Source organism: Hetaerina americana, unplaced genomic scaffold (genome assembly GCF_022747635.1).
Source record: "Hetaerina americana unplaced genomic scaffold, ioHetAmer1.1.p SCAF_9, whole genome shotgun sequence".
In the NCBI taxonomy this organism is placed as follows: Eukaryota; Metazoa; Arthropoda; class Insecta; order Odonata; family Calopterygidae; genus Hetaerina; species Hetaerina americana.
In genome coordinates, this window is record NW_027287538.1 from 28,001,988 (window position 1) to 28,023,362 (window position 21,375).

At 39.4% G+C, this 21,375-nt stretch overlaps 5 non-coding genes across 5 annotated transcripts; 2 read left to right on the forward strand and 3 right to left on the reverse strand.

The window, feature by feature from the left end:
* Window positions 1-7,709: 7,709 nt before the first annotated feature.
* TRNAL-AAG (transfer RNA leucine (anticodon AAG)) lies at window positions 7,710-7,791 on the reverse strand. The gene has a single exon. It is a non-coding gene; the product is annotated as a tRNA-Leu (tRNA).
* Window positions 7,792-9,995: 2,204 nt separating this feature from the next.
* On the forward strand, window positions 9,996-10,077 carry TRNAL-AAG (transfer RNA leucine (anticodon AAG)). Its single transcript has one exon. It is a non-coding gene; the product is annotated as a tRNA-Leu (tRNA).
* Window positions 10,078-10,910: 833 nt separating this feature from the next.
* TRNAL-AAG (transfer RNA leucine (anticodon AAG)) lies at window positions 10,911-10,992 on the forward strand. Its single transcript has one exon. It is a non-coding gene; the product is annotated as a tRNA-Leu (tRNA).
* Window positions 10,993-12,328: 1,336 nt separating this feature from the next.
* Window positions 12,329-12,410, reverse strand: TRNAL-AAG (transfer RNA leucine (anticodon AAG)). The gene has a single exon. It is a non-coding gene; the product is annotated as a tRNA-Leu (tRNA).
* Window positions 12,411-13,119: 709 nt separating this feature from the next.
* Window positions 13,120-13,201, reverse strand: TRNAL-AAG (transfer RNA leucine (anticodon AAG)). The gene has a single exon. It is a non-coding gene; the product is annotated as a tRNA-Leu (tRNA).
* Window positions 13,202-21,375: the final 8,174 nt, after the last annotated feature.

A 21,375-nucleotide genomic window follows, 5' to 3' on the forward strand; every position in this document is an offset into this window, starting at 1 on the left:
TGTCATTATTTCTAGGAACGATTTCGACGTTCTGCGAGGACTTACGTTACACCTCTTTGATATGAAAAAAGGCAAATGGCTCCTCGGAGACTCCCAAGTTCGTTAAAATCCATTTTATAGGAAGAAACACACCATTCCCTTTGGTTTTATATTATGTTACCTTACGATTATGTTGATGGTAGAAGTTGATTATTTGTCACCGTCGTTTTACGTACATCCTGGTCCATCATTTCGGACTGTTTAGTTGCTGAGAGATCGGGGATGATACATGACTTGCTATTTTTAAAGTGATCTTTATGTTCCGGTGATATCCTAAATAGTTTTCCAGTAAATGAAAACGTGCCTATAAAAAACATTACAACGACTTCGACAGTCTCTTGCTAAAATTTACCTTTGAATTACAAAATGAATGTACGCAAGATATCTTTTCGAAATTGAACACTTATAAATTTGGATAATTATTTATTATTACTTGTAGACAATGTCTAGGTACACATTTACATCTACAAATTACATTGCAAATCGTCGTAAAAGCGTATGGCGGGGGTTGTCAGGGCACCGAATATGCCTGAATCAATATTAGTTCGTCATTTTGAACATATATTTTTGCACTCATATTCATATGCTGAAAATTTTGTTCCCTTACAAACATACATTCTATACACTATAAATCATGCATCGTTTTAAACACCATTAAATTGAAAAAATAGGTAAAAGCTCAGTGTTACTGTAACGGGCTCTGTTTTTTTCGCAATTTCTACGAATAAGCACCTTGTTCTGCTGCTAAAAATATATTTACAGCTTTTAGTCATTTTGCAGAGCTTCTTTCAATAATTTACCATTTACGACTCTCAAGAAGATTACTACTTGCCCGTTTCTCCGTGCGATAGTGAAAGTACACTTGTTACAAGGCACCCGCTGTTCTTTCCATTCCTTGCATGGCAAACAGCTTCCGTATCTCATATTTTCTCTTGGTCCTCTCCTCCTTCAATGAAGTCTCTCACCCCTTCCAGAAAGTTCTCGCTCGTCTGGACTCCTAACTTCTTCCCCTTCCCGTTCCTCAAAGCACCTCACACCTCCTCCTCCTAAATTCCCCAGTTTTTCCCATTGAGGCGGGATAAGCCAAGACTTCCTCCATGCGAGGGGGTGGTAGGTGTAGATTAGGATGGCCAACCTCAACGTGGTGGTCTTAAACTCTTTCCTTTCCTGGAAACTTAACCTCGTGGGATTCCGCTGCGCAGATATCGTGGAAAGTGAATGGCTAGCTTTTTGTTTGCGTACCGGGCCCAAGGGGTAGAAACACGTCTCTCATTAACTATCTTGTCTACCTTCCCAGAATCGGGGTTCAGGATAGCAACAGGAGGAATTTGTGCATTTCAAATTCAAGATGTTCGGTCCATATATTAGATTCAAATTGTGCCTGGTGAATTATTTTTTATTGTTTCAATCCTCTGTGAACGACAGTATTGTAATAAACAGAAGGATTTTCGCCAGAAAAAATTAGTCGCCACAATGAATCACGTGAATTAATCGAGTTCAAAAAGCAGAATATAAATTGGGCAAGTGTGCAAGCGTTATCTAATAGCTCGGAAGTTGAACGCACCTATGCAGTTGATTGTTAATTAAATTTTTCAAGCAGAAAATGTTATGCATTAAAGTTGAACGTATGTTCTCGCCTCCCTTTCCATGATGTATGTGGATCGGGGTTGGTTTGGTCGCTAGTTCTTACTGGCTTCACATTTGGAAAGTTTGGGGTCAAATCCCGGGGGTGACAGAATTTTTCAGAGGCATCCAGATCCTTGCTTTGAGTGCCATGTGCAAAAATGCCGCCCGTTGGATGGGACGTTACATTTTTGACTTCTGGGCGCCTTTTGTTATCAGAGTGGGCTAAAGTCGACGCCAGGTTTCTCTCTCCACCCTTTTCCCTCCATTCTCAGATCATCATACCATCATGGTGTAAATAATCTCAGCTGTCGGTCGCCTCCTCGAACAACTACTACCACTTATTACTCCATTAATTCCTTCTCCCATCTTAGCCACATTCTTTCTCTCCACCCTTTCAGCCTTCTGTACTTCCATCCGACATTGCAGCACCCTTTTCACAGTTCCAAAAACATCCCCGTTCTCTCATGTGCCCTCAAACCAACTGGTGATTCAAGTCTGGTTTTAGGCCTTCACACCCTGCATTGAGCTATGCTTCTGTTCTGCTTATTGCCTGATCCTTTGCCAACGACTCCGCCCCATTCCTGCTCCTTTCCCCTGAAGAGCAATCGTATCTTTCTTAGCCATCCATGTTTCTTATCCCCACGCCCCCTCCTCGCTGACTTTTATTATTTTTCTCCCGCTTCCCTCACCCGGCTTACGACTTCCCCAAGATACATCATAGTCTTTTACGTTTTCTCATTCCTTGCTCACTTCTCTTTCACACATTCGTTCTACTTTTGTCTCCCCTTTCCTTTTTACGACTCTACGTCAGCCCCTCCACCTATATACTTTCCCCTATTGCCCCACCCTGCTCTCCTCCCCCAACTAGTCGGGAAAGGCCTTCTCTAAGGCACCCAAGGATCACTCAGTAAAACGTTCCATCCTGCGGACGGTAAACTTCACTTGAGGTGCTCTCCACTTGGTAGCCAAGTAGGGATCAGGATACCTCTAAATTATTCTTCCAGCGTCAGTATTTGAACCCGCGCCACTCTTGAGGTGGGAATCTAGTACACAAGCACTATCACAATCACTGCCCCAACGGATAAAATGCACATGTATATAGTAGAAATATATTCCACAGATAAATCAGGAAAGGAGATGAGAGACTATTTAATGGCACTGGTTCTCCTTGCTTTATATCTACATACTTGAGGTCAGACTTTTAGATTTCAAATTCCAACTGGTTTCTTCTTTTATGTAAATGCATTGTTACAAATTTAAAAGTGTATATTTATAAAGATAAAGCTATTAATACCAACAAAAATCAGTGCCAATTTGCAGTTAATATCATTTATATTTTTCATTTAACCAGGATTGAAGTTCAGGAACCACTTCATCTTCAGTCTACGACATTGTGGAAAGTTTGCTTCCGTCCCTGTTACTCAATAGGACCAAATGCAAGAAATTTCATAGCCATTTTAATAAAATTTACTGTCCCGGATAGAAAACTGTAGAAATCATTTGATTGATTTTTAAACATATGAATAATATATTACATTTTAATTTTATAGATAACACCTAATAGTATGAGCATTTTTCTAATGACAGCATACTCTGTTGAACACAGATTATGGTCAACGGTTGAACAATACCCATAAAGCCTTTGGCAGAGAAACGTTGAACATTTTTACATTATCACGAGATTCAAGTGCGCGCATGTATTTTTATAATGATTTTTAGCTAAAAAAATATTTCTATGAACCCGATTTAACTATTTATATTTCAATGTGCATCTAAAAGAGTGTATAGGTTTCAATTTTGATTTATCTTGCATATATCGATGCAATCAACCTCTTTTTTAATGAGGTAGAAAAAAATTAATTATTCATTACACATAAGGGGAATGAAAAAAAAACAAATATCATTACAATGGGTCACAATATACTGTAAATTTCCAGATGAATAATTATAGATATACAAATCAGTTAATTTCCTTGAAAAATGTATCATATTTAAAAATTCAGCTGCGGACCCTTATATAATCATGGATAGTCACATACTTAAACCATACTCTTAAAAATCTAAATATTTAATGCAATGAAAATAGTCCCTGTCGTTTATTTCATATGAACAAGCATAAATTATCGACCTAGATAAAACCTACAAAGTCTCAAAAGGCATTATAAATGGAGTAGATTGAAGCAATTTACGTTCGGATATCAGTTTGATTTCCTTGGATTGGTTTAGAAAAGCCGGATTTGGGAGGGTAACGATATAAGATCAATGATTCCCCAAACAGAAGGCGAATCGAAAACACGATTAATTGGCACGTGCCACAAAGATTCAGCCCATCCGATAGAAATCCGACGCCATTGATTCCCAATTAAAAGAAGAGGCTCCCCTGCGAAGGGTATCCATTCATTATCATCAGCGCCATACGGTTACGAATCGAGGTGGGGTGAAACGTGATGGTGGCAGGGTGAGAGGCCGAAAATGGAGGGGGAGCATAAATTGCAAATCGAAAGATAACGAATTCTTCTTTTCAAAATCGAGAGGGGTTTTCGGGAGGCCATCAACATCATCCACACGTGGTGTCTGAGGAAAAACCGAAAAGGAAAAATATATTCTTTGTTATTATTTAATTTAACTAACAAGAAATCTCTTCTGGTCTTCATATCACCTGCAAATCCATACCACTTCTGGCATGCCATTAGTTTCACCAGATGGCGAGCTATTTGGAGTTACCCCGATGCACCTGGCCTGGATCAAACTCAAAAATAAGCCATTTTTTTGGTTCACGGAGTCACAGTCACCCTTAAGTTAACTCCCATCTTATTGAAGATTAATGGTATCTATTAATATATATATATATATATAATACATATATGTATACCTCTGTGAAAACTGCGATCAATACTATGATAGAGGGGGAAGATTGAAGACTGTGATAGAGGGGGATACGCTAACGAGAGGTAGGCAATAAATAGGCACGTTGAACGTTATACAAGCGGGAAGTATTGAGGAATTGAAGAAAGGCTCTTTGAACTATCAGATTCCAGTCTTTGTTATGTTAGGAGAGAAAAAGTAATGTATCGATGTACCGTTGTGTCCATTCACCTCAACCAATCACCTTGAACGTTGAAATACCAACTATAATAATGCTATTACTATAAGTAATCTCGGTTAAGGTAGGTTTTGGATGAACACAACTACCAAATAATTATCTTGTCTCTCCTAACTCAACAAAACCCAAAGTTCAACTCTACGAGTATATATATATATATATATATATATATATATATATAACGATTGTACGGAAAAACTCACACGAGCGGCACAATAATGGGACAGCACTAAAGAACACAAATAGAATAGCAACATTTAAAAGGACACTCACACGGTAAATTGTTCGAGCTTTCGGCCCTCTCAGAGGCCTTCTTGCTATTCTATTTGTGTTCTATATATATATATATATATATATATATATTCAAACACGAAATCCCGCCAAACGGCGAATAAATACTCATATATACAGAAACATATATAAGGAAAAGGGATAGGAACACGTATAAAGGACGAACACAATAGAGGTGGGGAAGGCGGAATCGAACGGATCACAAGAGTAAAAATATTTCCTCAACCGGGACTCGAACACCGGATCTTTCCACTTGCCGGGCGGATGCTCTTAACCACTTGAGCTATCGAGGATATGTAATTTACCCTGAGATCCGTGGGTCTTATATGTCGCCAAGCGCCCCGATTCTTTAGCCAAGAGATGGCGTCAGGGGGCTGTTTCACCCACCAAAGGAGAAATAGACGATACTATACACAAGAGGAAAGGACAGTGGTTAGAATTCATACAACATCATACAGGAAAAGAACAGTGCGAAAGAACCGGTGTTCGAGTCCCGGTTGAGGAAATATTTTTACTCTTGTGATCCGTTCGATTCCGCCTTCCCCACCTCTATTGTGTTCGTCCTTTATACGTGTTCCTATCCCTTTTCCTTATATATGTTTCTGTATATATGAGTATATATATATATATATATATATATATATATATATATATATATATATATATATATATATATATATATATATATAAGCTTGACCTGTCGGTTTTCAGTATACATACACATATATTTCAAGCGTCGGGAGTGTTAGACCGGGTAGCGTTACAGAAACTGCCCATTGCTCTTCCCTCCCAGCCTCTCCGCTTCCTCTGAAAAAAAATAAACGCCTGCAGGCAAATCACCCGCGAGCGATTCCCGTGATACGGTCGCTCCGACAGCGGGAGATGATCCGCCTCGCCGTACGTAACCACCAAGTTATAGCTCCGCATTCGATTCGCGCCACGAGATTTCGAAGGGGCGAAGGCTAGACGGAGAAGGGGTTAGGGAAAAGAGAACAGGAAAGTAAAGGTGACAGCGTGAGTGAGGGGGAAAGAATAAAAAGAAACGGAAGCGAATCGTCGTCTGTACTTTTGAGACCCGGCCGTGGGTTTTCAATTGAATTACGCGTCCTAGGACGGCGGAAGTAGTGACCTAACGTAAACTGAGGAGGGGAATGAGGTTTGGTGTCTGGCGAGGATGAGGGGGGTGGGGGTTTGGGCAGTCGGTAATGTGCAAAAAAACGCCGGGAAACAAAAGGACAAAAGGGCGACGAATTTGCGGGACAAAGGGGGAGGAAAGAAAAGTGGGAGGGGTGGCAAAGAAGAGGTGAGCGAAGACAGATAAGGGTCGAGCTTAAAGGAGAAAAATAAAATGGACGTGCAAGGTGGAATGGAAACCGAAAAAAAACTGTTTCACGGTGAGGGATCGGAAGTGTGTGGATCGTCTCATTCACATGGCGTCAGCTGTCCATCCGGAATGGCCAGAAATAAAGAAAAAACAATTGAGCGGAGAAAGGACAAAAGTCGAAATACGAAAAAAAAGCAAAGCGATGCGAAGCACAGAGCATGTCCACAGTGATGGGAGAATGCGTGTGATCCCCGTGTTTGCTTACCAGGGATGCCGTTACTGTTTACGGTTCGCGTTGTCCCTCCATCCAACTCCCAACCCTCGCCCTCCCCATCCTCATAATTTATTTTTTCATTAGTATCTATTTGTCAAAGTCTGCCAGCTGACTCATCGTGGCCATCTCTCATTCCGTAGGAGGGAGGTAAGAGAGAAAGAGAGAGAGAGAGAGAGAGAGAGAGGCATGGTCGACAGGCGAGGAAGGGGGTACCACACTTCGCGATTCCTCTTGATTTATTCCATTTTTATCCCGTCCCCAGTCTCCCGATATCCTTCCTCATCCTAAACCACCACCACCCAACACTCACATCCTGCGGAAATCTCGCCAATTTCTTTTTCAATTGCGCGAATATCACGGTTCTACCACGACATTTTTACGGTGACAGGCACGACGAGGGCTCGCCGCGACCCGTGGCCGTCGGTGGGCGAAATTCGCACGCGTCGCCGTCGATTCCTGTAATTGACGGGAGTCAGAAAAAGCGGGAATAGGGCGGAGGAAAAGGGAGATGGTTGAAGCCAATGCTTTGGTCATTGAGAGGATGAGGTCAAAGGTTCGATAAAGGTGAGAGATGTCATGATCTCCTTTCATTTTTTTTATACACTCCCCGACCCTTTTTCCCGACGAACCGATATTGCAACGAAACCCGAAGTCGCGATGTTCAAGTGGAAGCGGAATTAATGGTCTAAAAGATCCAAAGAAAGTTGGACCCAAGCATGAATAATTCACCAAAGGAGGTGAGTAAACATAATTATCACAGTACGGTTTCTATGGCTTACAAAATATGATTGGTACTCCTCCAAAGATAAGTCAAAGATTTCAAAATAATTAACGAATCTTGGCAGAGATGATATATATTCTGCGAGTGAATGGGATCCGTGCAAGTTGGTCTAATTGCCAAATTGACAGTCTTCAGTAAAGATTAGGTGGATTCGTAAAACTTTTTTATGATAAAGTAGTAGAATTCACCGTAAGGGTAACCGGATGCATTGTAAATATTAATCAAGGCTTGCAAGAAACATATCAAAGTGACACGATTACTGTAAAATGTATGGCAGCGGTGGGATTCGAACCCACGCCTCCGAAGAGACTGATGCCTTAAACCAGCGCCTTAGACCGCTCGGCCACGCTACCGTCTCTGAATAAGATAATTGTAACAATCGATAGGACGTAGAGGCGAGAGTTGCTCCTAACAAATCCTACTCGCTCATGTGGGAAGGGATTTGCCAACAAAACACACGAGACTATTGTAAAATGCATGAATATACGTAAAACTTAGTATCTTATCTAAATTATCTCTTGAGCTAGGTTTGAAACCACTCAAAGAGCAAATGTAAATTTATACAATTGCAATTGGAAGCTCTTGCACTACATTGGAAGTGGTTGATTTAGTGCTAAAATTAGAAATAGTAATATTTGGCCAATCGTAATAGGCTTGAAGAAATTAAAAGTATCGTTGACAATTTTAATATTTCGCTTTTCCCGCGAACGTTAGGCGTTTGGAATAACTGCGAACGATCATGCTAGTGGGGAAAATTATTTCTTAAACTCTAAATACTCCTGAATATTGTCATTGTTTCATTTGATCCTTTTTTATTGCTAGTAGCAGCTGATATTGCATGTATAGAGAAGTATTTTCATTTTTATTACGTCGTATATGCGTATATATATTGTAGTTAACATTATTTGAAATATTTTTCATATTTACTTTTGACTAACATTTAAGCAAAACTTAATTTTTATGCTGCATGCCTGATGTGAAATCAACTCCTACCACACAACAAAGTTGAGGTTACAAAGTACTATGGATATATAGATACTTACTTAGATTTAATTCAACGTAATTCCAGTTTATTATGCACTTTTATTCATGATATATTTGAGCAAACAGCAGTTTAAATAGTTTCAAATACTTATTTTGAAATTAATATTTGAATTGACATCTTTACATAACATTTATAATTAATCACAAAGGTAGTAATATTTCATTTTTTACTTACTACACGATATTAATTGGCTCTCCTTTTATTAAACCTAAGGATGACCATTATTAAACGTATATAAGGAATACCATTTTAATGCATGAAAATGATTTAATTAAAAATAGCTAGCTGAAGAGAACAGATGATTAATCAACTTTCGTTTCTACCCTCATTTTATTTGATGAGCCCAGAAGGGGCTCGCTTTTTTAATAAAATACGGAACCCTATTTTTATCAATAAAAATGTTTAAAAATTTCCTAATAAAAACTTTTCTCAGAAATGCAATTATCACGCGCACATTGAAACAAATTTACAGAAATATTACTTCTCCGCAATTAATTTAGGCATTTACAAGCTCCAAAACCAACTTAACATAAAATGGGTCAATTAGCAGGGGAAACCTCCTTTCCATTTATACTTCTACTCAGTATATCTTCAAGTAACGCGCTAAAACTTTTCAAGTTTTAGAAAGTGCGATAACATAGTTTTCGACTTTGAATTCATGAAATTATGGAATTTTTTTCAATCATAAAAGTGTTCCACGAATATTATATGACTCAATTAATGACTGCCAAATTATTGCATTTTTTGTATAGTGACATCTGGTGTATGCATATACACATACTCTTGAACTAGTGTCACTTTGAATTGACGAACATATTCGAGGAATATCAATAGCAACTGGGAGGGATTATAAGAAAGTGGAAAGTAGAAAAGAAACAAAAAGTGAGTTACAGGGGCCATTGATAACATTTTTAGTGAAAATAAGAAACTAGTATAGCAGACAAAAAAATGTCGATTTCTCAAACAAGAGATAAAGAAAGAGGCAAACTGGACAATAGAAAAAGTAAATATAAAAGGTGTAGAAAGCTAGGAATTACATAAGATACGACTAATAAAATGATTGAGCGAAGGAAATAGAAGAAAATGGACTCAGAACTTAAGAGAATGCAGCGCAAAGAGGTAACCAATGAGATTTGATGATACAATAATGGAGCAAAAGTGAAGTGAATAAAAGATCAGTGCAAGGATGTGGAGTTTTCCAGAATTGGGGTACCTATATACTAGTAAGGTGAAGGAACCATCGGGATCAAATAAAGGATAATCCATTATTTAACCGACATACAAAGGCTAAAATATTTATTAAAAAGAAGGTCCTGACAGTAGAGAAAGAATACTATGTGGCAGAGAGATAGGTTCCTGGGTTCGGAAATAGAAAGAAAATACATTTTAACGAGGATAACTATTACCAGCTTAGCTCATTATCATCATCTCGGGCTATTAATGCGAGGATTGGTTAGTAGTAGCTCTCTCCTCAACGACCTATTCATTCTTAGAATTATATCTCTCATAGACGGTAGCGTGGCCGAGCGGTCTAAGGCGCTGGTTTAAGGCACCAGTCTCTTCGGAGGCGTGGGTTCGAATCCCACCGCTGCCATACATTTTACAGTAATCATGTCATTTTCATACGTTTCTCGCAAGGCTTGATTAAAATATGTTGATTAATATATATGTATATTAATATGTTACCCTTTCGGTGAATTCTTATTTTGTGAATATAAGGTGAAGTTATATGAAACGCTAGCTAAAAATGCCCTAGACGAGTCACCATGTGGTTTATAGGATCTCACAAAAAAGGCGACATTCGGGGAATTGACAGGGTTCAACGCCGGACTCGTGGAAAAATATTGCGACAAAACGAAAATCTTCGCAGAGATGCTGCTAGAATTTATTTGGGAGTCATACAAACAAAGACGATTTCACGCTAGGTTGATCTTATTCAATAAGTAATAAATTCAGAGGCAAAGTAGGATGTTGTGTTTTGCAGGGGGCCACAAATTATTTATTTAATTAGTAATTATGTCCATCCAAAAACCTACCTTAACCGGTAGATTACCTAATAATAATAAAATAAATTCATAGGCGCTTGTTTTAGTGCCGAGGTCTCGCCAGTCATTCGTACCTCACAATATATTGATGGCTTGGGTCATCAATATAAAAGTAGAAAAATATATACGCCAGAATTAGCCGACTCAAGGACTGCTTCCAATGTAGAGCATGGGGCAGTAACCGTAGGTTAGGAGCTAAAAAGAATGATACTAGCCTCCCAAAAAATCTGAGAAATAATTAGTTGTACTTATATTCATGCCTTTTACAATAGTCTCGTGTGTTTTGTTGGCAAATCCCTTCCCACATGAGCGCGTAGGATTTGTTAGGAGCAACTCTCTCCTCTACGTGCTATCGATTGTTAGAATTATCCTGCTCAGAGACGGTAGCGTGGCCGAGCGGTCTAAGGCGCTGGTTTAAGGCACCAGTCTCTTCGGAGGCGTGGGTTCGAATCCCACCGCTGCCATACATTTTACAGTAATCGTGTCACTTTGATGTTTCTTGCAAGGCTTGATTAATATATTGAACGCATCCAGTTAACATTTCGGTGAATTCTTATTTTTTGAGGTAAAGTTACATGAGAAGCTACCTAAAAATGTCGTAGAAGAGCCTCAACATTACGGAACTCCCTAGCCATCATTAGTTGCATTACTATCTCTCCCTTCAATTCCTCGTTCCCCTATATGGTGTTGATGCTCACGCCGTCCGCTGCCAACATATAGGTGCCACAATTTCTACCTGTAACGTCAGTGGTGGAGGCCATGATTGCATGCCCAAGGATTAATGGAATGTTAACCTTCTTGCTTTCTATTTCAGCATGACCTATCTTAGTATGGTGGATGTGGTATATTTTTATTTCCTCCCATTTAGTATACCTGAGAGCTTCTCTCGTTGGTGACATCAAATTTTGTTTGGAACTAAGCTTTCTGCTAACATTTGCATAGATTGATACCAACATACGCGTCTTTTCAAGGATATTGAGTGGCTATTGTTCCCCTTTTCGTAACTCTTTAATCCCCTTTCTTCTCACGTACCCTTTGTACCTGGTGCTTGCATCCCCTACCACACACCTTTTTGGTGGGTCGCAGGGAATTTGTGTAGTTGTCGTATAATCTTCGTTCCCACATAGCTTCTGGCGCCATTTTCCATAGTCTGTTTTTCGTAGTTCATCCTACATCTACTTATTACCCTGCAAGCCGCGGCAAGGGAGTGTGGCGCGGGGTGCTAGGGTAACAAATATAATTTTGAAATAAACTCATGCAAAAGCCACAAATTTATACAATCCAGAAAAAAAACATCGTATACATTCATGAAAAAACCCTTACAATTCACACACATGCAAACCCCCAAACTACCAACTAACATACATATATCCATCTTAAATATATCTGATGCCTTTGCAATGTTTAATTTTGTTCCAACTTGTAAATGAAATGTTTTTAATATTTCTAAAGTAACTTCGGTCCAAAAAGATCAACCTATCGTTAAATCGTCTTTGTTTGAATGATTCCCAAATAAATTCTAAAAGCATCCCTATGAAGATTTTCGTTTTGTCGCAATAGTTTTCAACGAATCGGACCGTCATACGATGAGCCCTCTCAATTTACCCAGTGTCGCCTTTTTTCGTGAGATCTTATACACCACATGAAGACTCTTCTAAGGTAGTTTTAGGTAGCGTGTCATGTAACTTTACCTTATATTCACAAAATAAGAATTCACCGAAAGAGTAACCGGATGCGTTGCATATATTAATCAAGTCTTGCGAGAAACATATCAAAGTGACACGATTACTGTAAAATGTATGGCAGCGGTGGGATTCGAACCCACGCCTCCGAAGAGACTGGTGCCTTAAACCAGCGCCTTAGACCGCTCGGCCACGCTACCGTCTCTGAACAGCATAATTCTAACAATCGATAGCACGTAGAAGAGAGAGAGTTGCTCCTAACAAATCCTACGCGCTCCTGTGGGAAGGGATTTGCCTACAAAACACACGAGACTATTGTAAAACGCATGAATATACGTAAAACTAATTATTTCACAGACTTTGTGGGAGGCTTGTATCATTCTTATTGGCTCCTAACCTACGATTACTGCCCCGAATTCTACCTTGGAAGGATTCTTTGAGTTTGCTGGTTCTGGGGTATATATTTTTCTAGTTGTATATTGATGACCCAAACGACCAATAAATTGTGGAATGCGAATGCCTGACGAGACTCCGGAACCTAAACAAGCACCTTTTGAACTTATTAGTTATTTAATAAGATCTACCTAACTTGGAATCATCTTTGTTTGAATGATTAACAACTAAATTCTACAAGTATCTCTGTGAAGATTTTCATTTTGTCGTAATCGTTTTCACCGAATCGGACCGTCATACGATGAGCCCTCTCAATGCCCCGGATGTTACCTTTTTTCGTGAGATCCTATATATAACACGGGGACTCTTCAAGGCTCTTTTATAGGTAGCGTTCCATGTAACTTTGTTTTATATTCACAAAATAAGAATTCACCGAAAGGTTAACCGGATGCGTTTTACGTGTTAATCAAGCCTTGCGAGGAACATATGGAAATGACATGATTACTGTAAAATGTATGGCAGCGGTGGGATTCGAACCCACGCCTCCGAAGAGACTGGTGCCTTAAACCAGCGCCTTAGACCGCTCGGCCACGCTACCGTCTATGAGAGATATAATTCTAAGAATGAATAGGTCGTTGAGGAGAGAGCTACTACTAACCAATCCTCGCATTAATAGCCCGAGATGATGATAATGAGCTAAGCTGGTAATAGTTATCCTAGTTAAATTGTATTTCTAATTATTCCCTTTCTATTTCTAAACTCAGTGACTCCTCTCTCTACCACATAGTTGCTCAATGTATTCTTTTTCTCCTGTCTGGACCTTCTTTTTAATTAATATTTTAGCCATGGTATGTCGGTTACATCTACATAATACCCCGCAAGCCGCTGCAAGGGCTTGTGGCGGGGGGTGTTAGGCCACCAACCGTAAAATGGAACAATACCACATGCAAAACAACAACGTGGAAAATTACACCCACAGCAGCGCAAACACTCATGCAACAACCCCTTCATCCAACACTCATGCGAACACATACCGCAAACCAACAAAAAACTGCACCCCGGGATGCACCACGAAAGCCATCCTACAACACGCAATCCAGGACACAACAAGCAAGAATGTGAAACACCACTACCACATGAACATGCACCACAAAACACGTTACCCCCCGAGGAGACTCTAAAAGGCAGGGAATGCGACCCAACGTTGCAGTTAGCAGGATTTTGCCCCTGCGGTGAGGGACGAGGGATTGAAAGGGAGACTTAAAAACAGATGAACAGAACACGAATGAGGTCATTCCGAAAGAATGGGTTATTATTACAAAACACATAAGGTTAGTGGAAGAGCATACATTTAAGTAGAACTAATTATTTTTAGATGCTGAGGGTAACAAGTGGAATTTTTGCTATCTATAACCCTGCAGTTGCTATCCCGTATTGTCCGTGGGAAGAAGGAGTCCTTGAGTCGGCTAGTTCTGGCATCTATTTCACGAATTTTATGTGCATGATCCAAGCGACCAATGTATGTAGGAGTACGAATAATTTGCGAGACCTCGTTGCTGAAACATGCGGATCTGAATTTATTTAATAATTTCAATCTTGCATTGAATCGTCTCTCTTATAATGATTTCCACCCCAACGCCATGAGCATTTCGGTGACGCTTTGGCGGTTAAAATAATGGATCATCCTTTATTTGATGCTGATGGTTCCTTCACCTTACTAGTATATAGGGCGCGATGGAGAATACTTCGTAAAACAATAAAGCCATTTTCAGCAATAAATTACTGCCTTTGCATTATTAGACTAAAAATATAAATGGCAACACTCGTATTGATTTGTTGTTCTGGTTTCATTGAGGTGTTACCTTACGGTTCTTCAATACCTTCATCCAGTCAACTCTTTTCGTTTTTCTACTGATTTCATCTATCATTCGTCCTATGGCATATCAACCCTTCCTTAAATTTGTGCACTTATGGATTTTATTAGGACCAGTAATTTGTCGATGATCATTGGTTTCCTTCGGCCTCTAGTTATATTCGAGACCACTAGCACTTCAGTCTGAATTTCTCACCACTTTCCTTCGATCAATAATGTGTTGTCTCATATTTCATATTCTTTCCAAATTTCTTCTGGAAATGCAGTCGTGGTTCCAATCCATTTTTTCTTTAGCCTCTTAAATTTCAGATGAGACTTCATTAGAATTAAATTGTGGTCGAAGTCACCATCTACTTTTGCAATGCCTTATTGGATTCCTAAATCCGTAACGAGTATTGAGTTATGTTGATATCTTCTTACATACCCTCGCATCTTTCACTTGCATACGAGTACTCGTCTGCACGTGAAAGGCTCGTAGCCTTCATGGGCGGTTCTGAAAGAATGTTTTGCCATCACTATTCGAAGAATTTGAAAAGCCATTTCCTTCTTTCAATTCGCTAACCTAGATTGTATCTTTATAATGCTCCCTTTCTTTCCTTTCTCCAAAAATGACATTCATCTCCAAGTACATTTAGATTTTCTTCTGGCCTCACATTTTTCATTACTTCAATGGTATCATCATACACCTTTTCCTCTTTGTTATCGCTGTAGTCTGTTGTAGGAGTGTGCGTAAACTTCAACGAAACGACCATTTGTTTTTGCTGTAGGAAGCTCTTCATCCTCATTGCAGGACTTAGTGGCAATACTCTAGCTCCAGCATTTCCATTCATGGAGAATTATTGAATGATCCTAAATGTTACCTTTGGGCCAGTTCATTTCACTTACACTCAAGCCGTCTAATCCCTTCCTAAACATATCTATCTTAATATTCGCCAATCTCCCATTTGCCGGGGGTGACTGGAAATTCCAAGTTCCTACTTTAAATGTATTGACATATTTGACTCTCTTCAGTTGTTCTCTCCGGGAGAAACCAATTAGGAACCCAAAATATTTTACTCCGGAGGATTATACCACCTTTAGTATTTAATTAATTGGCAAAAAGAGAAAATTAGTGAGCTACTGCTCCTCGGGATGGTAATGCGTTGGTTTCTCGTTCTATTCCTCATCACAGAGCTGCAACGGTTAAAGTAATTTTCCCACGCCTTCGGTAAGTCCAGTGCCACTCTACCGTTTGCATTGGTCTCCATCTTTACTCATAAGCATTAAGAGGGCTGCTGTCTCCATATCTGCGTAATTACTGACCAATTGTTTGTGAGCAGCTACTCGTTTTGCCACAGGACATTCATAAAATTTCCTAGAATGTTGAGGCAATCTTAACCAGAAATGATTTATACGTCTCCCGAGTACCGCTTAAAATTATCCTAGATTCCTTTTTTATCGAGTACACGGTCTTTTAATGCCCTTTAACTCTGTATCTAGAGACTGACTCACCACGTCTGACTTGGTGGCCGCGCTCAAAGACTTAAAGCTAAGCCTCATGTTTGAGGACCTAGCACTAAAGAGCGCCAAAACATTTGAATAAAAAAAGCATTCTTCAAATGTGGAATGCACAAAAAGAGAATCCTCGCGCAAGTATTATACGAATGATCACACTCATACATACATACAATCCAGCTTAAAAATACTTTAATCGTGATTTCCACATTTGTCGGGCTGCGTCCGCGTATGTCGTTCAAATTCACAACAGTTTCGCCAGCTATCCTGCTGGTGTCCTCAGGTCAAGGATGAAAAGAAGCTCGTTGTCCCGTCTTACATAGGGAAAATTCCGGCGCGGGAAAAAAATTATATAAGACAGGACAACGAGCTTCTTTTCATCCTTGACCTGAGGACGCCAGGAGGATAGCTGGCGAAACTGTTGTGAATTTGAACGACATACGCGGACGCAGCCCGAAAAATGTGGAAATCACCTACTCATCGCCGCGGAAACCTGCGAACGGACATAGTTTAATCGAACTTTTCCTATGAGGAAATATTACCTTAAGTATTGAGCACTCCTTAAAGTGATTTTTTCTACTGGTTTTCCACTACAATTCGGCGCATATTACTGCGTTTTTATTAAATTTAAATAATTTACACCTTTTCCGCAAATAAACTAAAATATTGTACAATCTTGCGGCCCAAGACAAATACTTGGAGCTACGAAAGGCCTCAAGATTTAATATTGGCTGCGTAATTATAAGGTTTCCCCAGGAACACAGAATTGGCTGACATGCTCCGTCGAGGGTAAAAAGGGAATCTCTATTGCAGGACTTTACGGAGTTTACTCTCGTAATGAGTCTATAATATTTCCGACAGACGAACAGAGTGCCTCTGGAATTAACGTGCATATGTTTTTGAGGGCTCTGGGATATTACAAAAGCCGGTTCTTATAGGAGAAGGAAACAGGAAGAGGGCCTGCCATTCTTCCCACTGTTTCGTTGCCGAAGGAGATTCTTGTCGCATTTTTTCTTCCGGAAGAATTGGAAAACTCTGCAAAACTTCAGCCTAATTATCTCGACGAAAAAGTTTTTATATCTGGCTAAAAATTCATAGAAACCGAAACGCTTGGTTTACCAACGCTGAAGACATACATCGTTCGCATCTCATTTTTTACGCGTAATCTCCAAGTTTCATATCTGTAAGTATAAATGAGTTAAAAAGTAGATTTATGAAAATTATTAAAGGATTTTGTGTGAAAATAACTTCATCAAATTCAGGCTAGTTTTTTTGTCTTCCAACGTCAACATTTTGCAGTGGAATTCCTGCGGGAGGCAATTTTTTTGGTATCTGTTACAATCAAGTTCCGCCTTTGGCTCACAATGAGAATTCATTTCTCACTTGTTCTTTCAATTGGGTTTTGGACTGCACTCGACGGTTTCCCTATGACCACCTTCATCGGGAGTGAACTAATTGCAATGAAAATATGTTTCTCAAAAGTTTTACCACACAAACTTATCATAGATAAGAGAAATTAATAAGATTATTATCCAAATCAGCCAAATTCCCTGGTACATTCATCTGCTGATTGAATTATTCAAATTAAAATCGTACCTTACCTCATTTGGTCAATATGAATCACTCATTTCACTAATCTAACGTAAAAATCTCCTTTAGATCATGCTAATTTTTCAAAATTGATGTATTTTGCTAACTTGAACAAGACGGATAAAGTCTTCGATTACGATAAAAATTATAACTGCATAAAAATCTCTTAGGAGAAATAAGGGTCTCGCTCAGCCGGCCGCCTAAATCATTTAGTTTTCCGCTTCCACTGGTTTGGTTGAGCTCATTGCTACCTTAAACACCTTTTGTTCATCCTCTTATGTGTTCGGTTTGTACAACAATATGCTTCGGTATGAGGTAATGACCTTATAAAAGGCAAAATTAGCGAGACCCTCTCTTCTATTCAGCGGCTTTCGTTAAAGACTTTGCTATTTAAACTAAAGAGGTAATCATCAACATCGAAATCCTGGGAGGGAGAGAAAATACAACTTAAGGGTGTATTGAACCCTCGACCCCTGGCTGAACAGACTAGGATGTTACTCGCCAAAATATGAGGATAGCTGAATAGTATATTGTTGCAATTGATTTTTAGGTTTTGATGCATGCGTTTGTGTTTTAATTATTTAGTAATACTTTATTTAGGGATTACCTCACTGCGAGAGTTGATAATATTGACAAAGGAGACAATAGACTAAGGTAAGATGAAATAATGGCATTATACTTGACCACTTGGACTGAAAAACATAAATATATTCCCCCCTGACGCGGTCGCTTACTGTTATTCTGCTCAGTTATTGCTCATGGAACAATTACATCAAAAATCTATCAGGTTGCCAGTAAATCTCTGAAGTAATGCCACATTTCTGGTGACAGAGAATTATTGTTTCAAATGTCTACAAATGAACATCTTTAGTTATTCATTCACGGAAAATAAACAAGCAAAATCAAATGAGTCAATGCACATATTTGAAAAGGTCACCTCTGTAATCTTATACTTTAATCTGGGGAGTATAACGTGGAAAAACATTTCTTTTCATCCATGTCATTCAAGGATCCTTTGAAGTTTGTGTCAGACTCCCCCATGGTTGCCTCGAGTTAACCGGGATCGTGTTCGGCCCCGGAAGTTTGCTCTCAGGGTTCTTATAAGAAATTTACTGGTTGCGTACACTATCCTTATCATTTATTTACGTTTTCAATCAGACTTTTGTTGCTAGGAACCCTTCCCCTCAATGACAAGAGGGGAAGTGAGCTCCCGGTTGATTCTAGAAGAACGGGAAAGTTAAATTGCCCGAAAAAAAACTATACTCCAAAACTTTTGGGGAGCCGAGAATTGGTTAGGAAAATTCTCCCCCGGCGACACATTTTCCTCCATTCAAGTCGCGAAAATGCACCGCAAGAAGACCAGGGAGGAACTTCCGAAAACTGCGAATGGCGTGTGCTCGCAGGAGAAAGTAACCTGTGATGACACTGGGTTCATTACTGTCGAGGGAAGAAGCCAAGCGAAGCATTTATCTAAAGAAGAAGACAAATTTTTATACGCCAAGGAAATTTTTAAAGTTGTGCCGGGGGAAACGAAACTTTTTCCATGTCGTGCTGTATTTTCCGCTTGGAAGTTGTCCTATGAGATACAGACTCATTTTTCAAATGTTTATTTAATTATATTTTAGCTTAAGTGACCGTTCTCGGCACAGGTTTTTTTTCGGCTCGTCTACGAAATTGTCCGGGATGAAAAATCCGAGCGCTGAAGGAATGCCTGCCAACATGCCCCTAAAAGTTTACGAGCATCCGAAAATCACGAGAAAACGCGGTAAGATTTCATCTTTAAATGTTTTTGCTCTGTGTCAGGTAATGCTTTGTGACATGGCTATTCATAGCATCCAAATATCATTGAATCTCGGGTTTTATTGAGGCAAGTACGTGGCCAAAGGATGTCCGGAAATGTAGAATTTATGACCGCCAGTTTATTTCAAGATGACGGTCTGGAATTTTGAGTAGCCTGTATTCTAATCGATCTATCTCTTCATGTCACCCAAAATTTCATATGCAGTGCATGGAATGGGGGCGTGCAGCAGGGTTGGGACTTGAATAGAAGAGCGGTTGAGGGAAATACGACGCCGGAATCAGTTTCCTCTCTGCTATGAGTATACACGTAGTTTTCCAATGCCCTTCGCGACGATTTCCTGGGGTGCTTACCGCGCCTTGAGTCAGCAACCACGAAAGGAATCAGAATGAACTCAGTAAACCCTCAAACGTAAGAAATAGTACCAGGGAACACTTGCTGGCGATTTTTTTACGCTCATACTGATTAAACGAGAGCGAAAAAATGACGCGCACGATGATGATGATTAAAATCACAAGTTAAATTTTCATTATTCCCTGACAGGAGGAAAAATCTGGTAGTGGGCCTCGGTATCTATTTCACTACCACCAAGTAAAGCCTTATACAAGTCTTATATTCTTATTGCCTGCAAGATGGAGGAGGTAAAGTTACTATTTAAGTTAACTAAGATATAAATTGGGAAATCGGTCTCAAAAATTATTTGAAGAAGTGCACACATTTTCCCAGTGACATTTTTTTATAATAACGAAATCCTCGACCGATAGGATCTAAAACAGAAGCTATTATACTGGAAAACAATGCAATTTCTGCTCCAACAAATTGAGCACAGACTAAAATAATACCTTTTACGTAAATTAGGCTCAATAGTTGAGCTCTGTCCAAGTATATCAATCCAAAAATTATGTCGAAATCTATGGCTATAAGTTGGGTTTTTCTCCTAATGCCATGCAATGTACATCTTTTTACTGGCTATTTCTTATGAGAGAGTTTTGAAGTTATTGTCATTAAAATGAAAAATTTCTCCGTAGCATAATGCTGTCTGCAATGGAAATTAATTTTCCCATATTTGCAGCATCTTATTGTTTGTGTGTATTATGGTGTGTGTATGCCAAGCCCATTTGATGCCGGATGCATGATTCGAAACTTTAGTCTTAATCATTAATTTCCGAAAATAGAAAATACTTCCCTTTGATTTTATACCGAACACACGGTATCCTAATTTAATTAAACCTATAGTCCCGTGAGAGGAAATATATTCATGAAATCTCACTTGCAAAATAATACATTCGATGGATCAACATATCCCCATCCTCGCAAAAACGTAAAACGGTTGGAATGCTTAATTCAGACCCAGAGTCAAATTAAAAATTACCGAATTGGATTTGCTCAATTGAGAACGCGCATTTATGATAAATGAGGGGAAAACACAGAATTGTTTTTTTTTCAATTACAGGAGATTTTTTCGCGGAAAAAATCGAAAACATCCATGGATATTTTTTAATCCCTGCACCGAAATGCCAATGAAATCAATTTTGTCGGGAAGCCTCTCTGACTTTGGTTAACGATTAGATCACTCTCTGAGCAGCAATTTTCGCGACCTTGCAAGGAACGTGTTTGCGATATTTCCCAAACCCCTACCAACTTTACGTTCGTCATCACATAAGATCACTTTGATGAGTTCATATTCCCGAGGTTGTGGCCGATTACAATCGGGGTTACGAGTTCAGAGCAAGTTCCATGCTTCGGGTGTATTCGGAAAGGCTTCACCTTGGTAAGTCTTGTCCGTTACACTGCACCAACCATTGTTATGCAGATTCGGGGTAGCAAAAGGAAGTCGGATCCAGCACCAATCAGACTGCGTCGACACAAAAGGATAGGCGACTGCTGTGCCACATTCCATCGGTCAGAGGAACAGGAAGAAGAGGCCTGACGCGGCATCAAGTGATTAAACGTTCCAAAAATGAAACTACCCTCTCCCTCCTCTCCACTGGTATTTGAATCAAAATGTGGGTCGGAA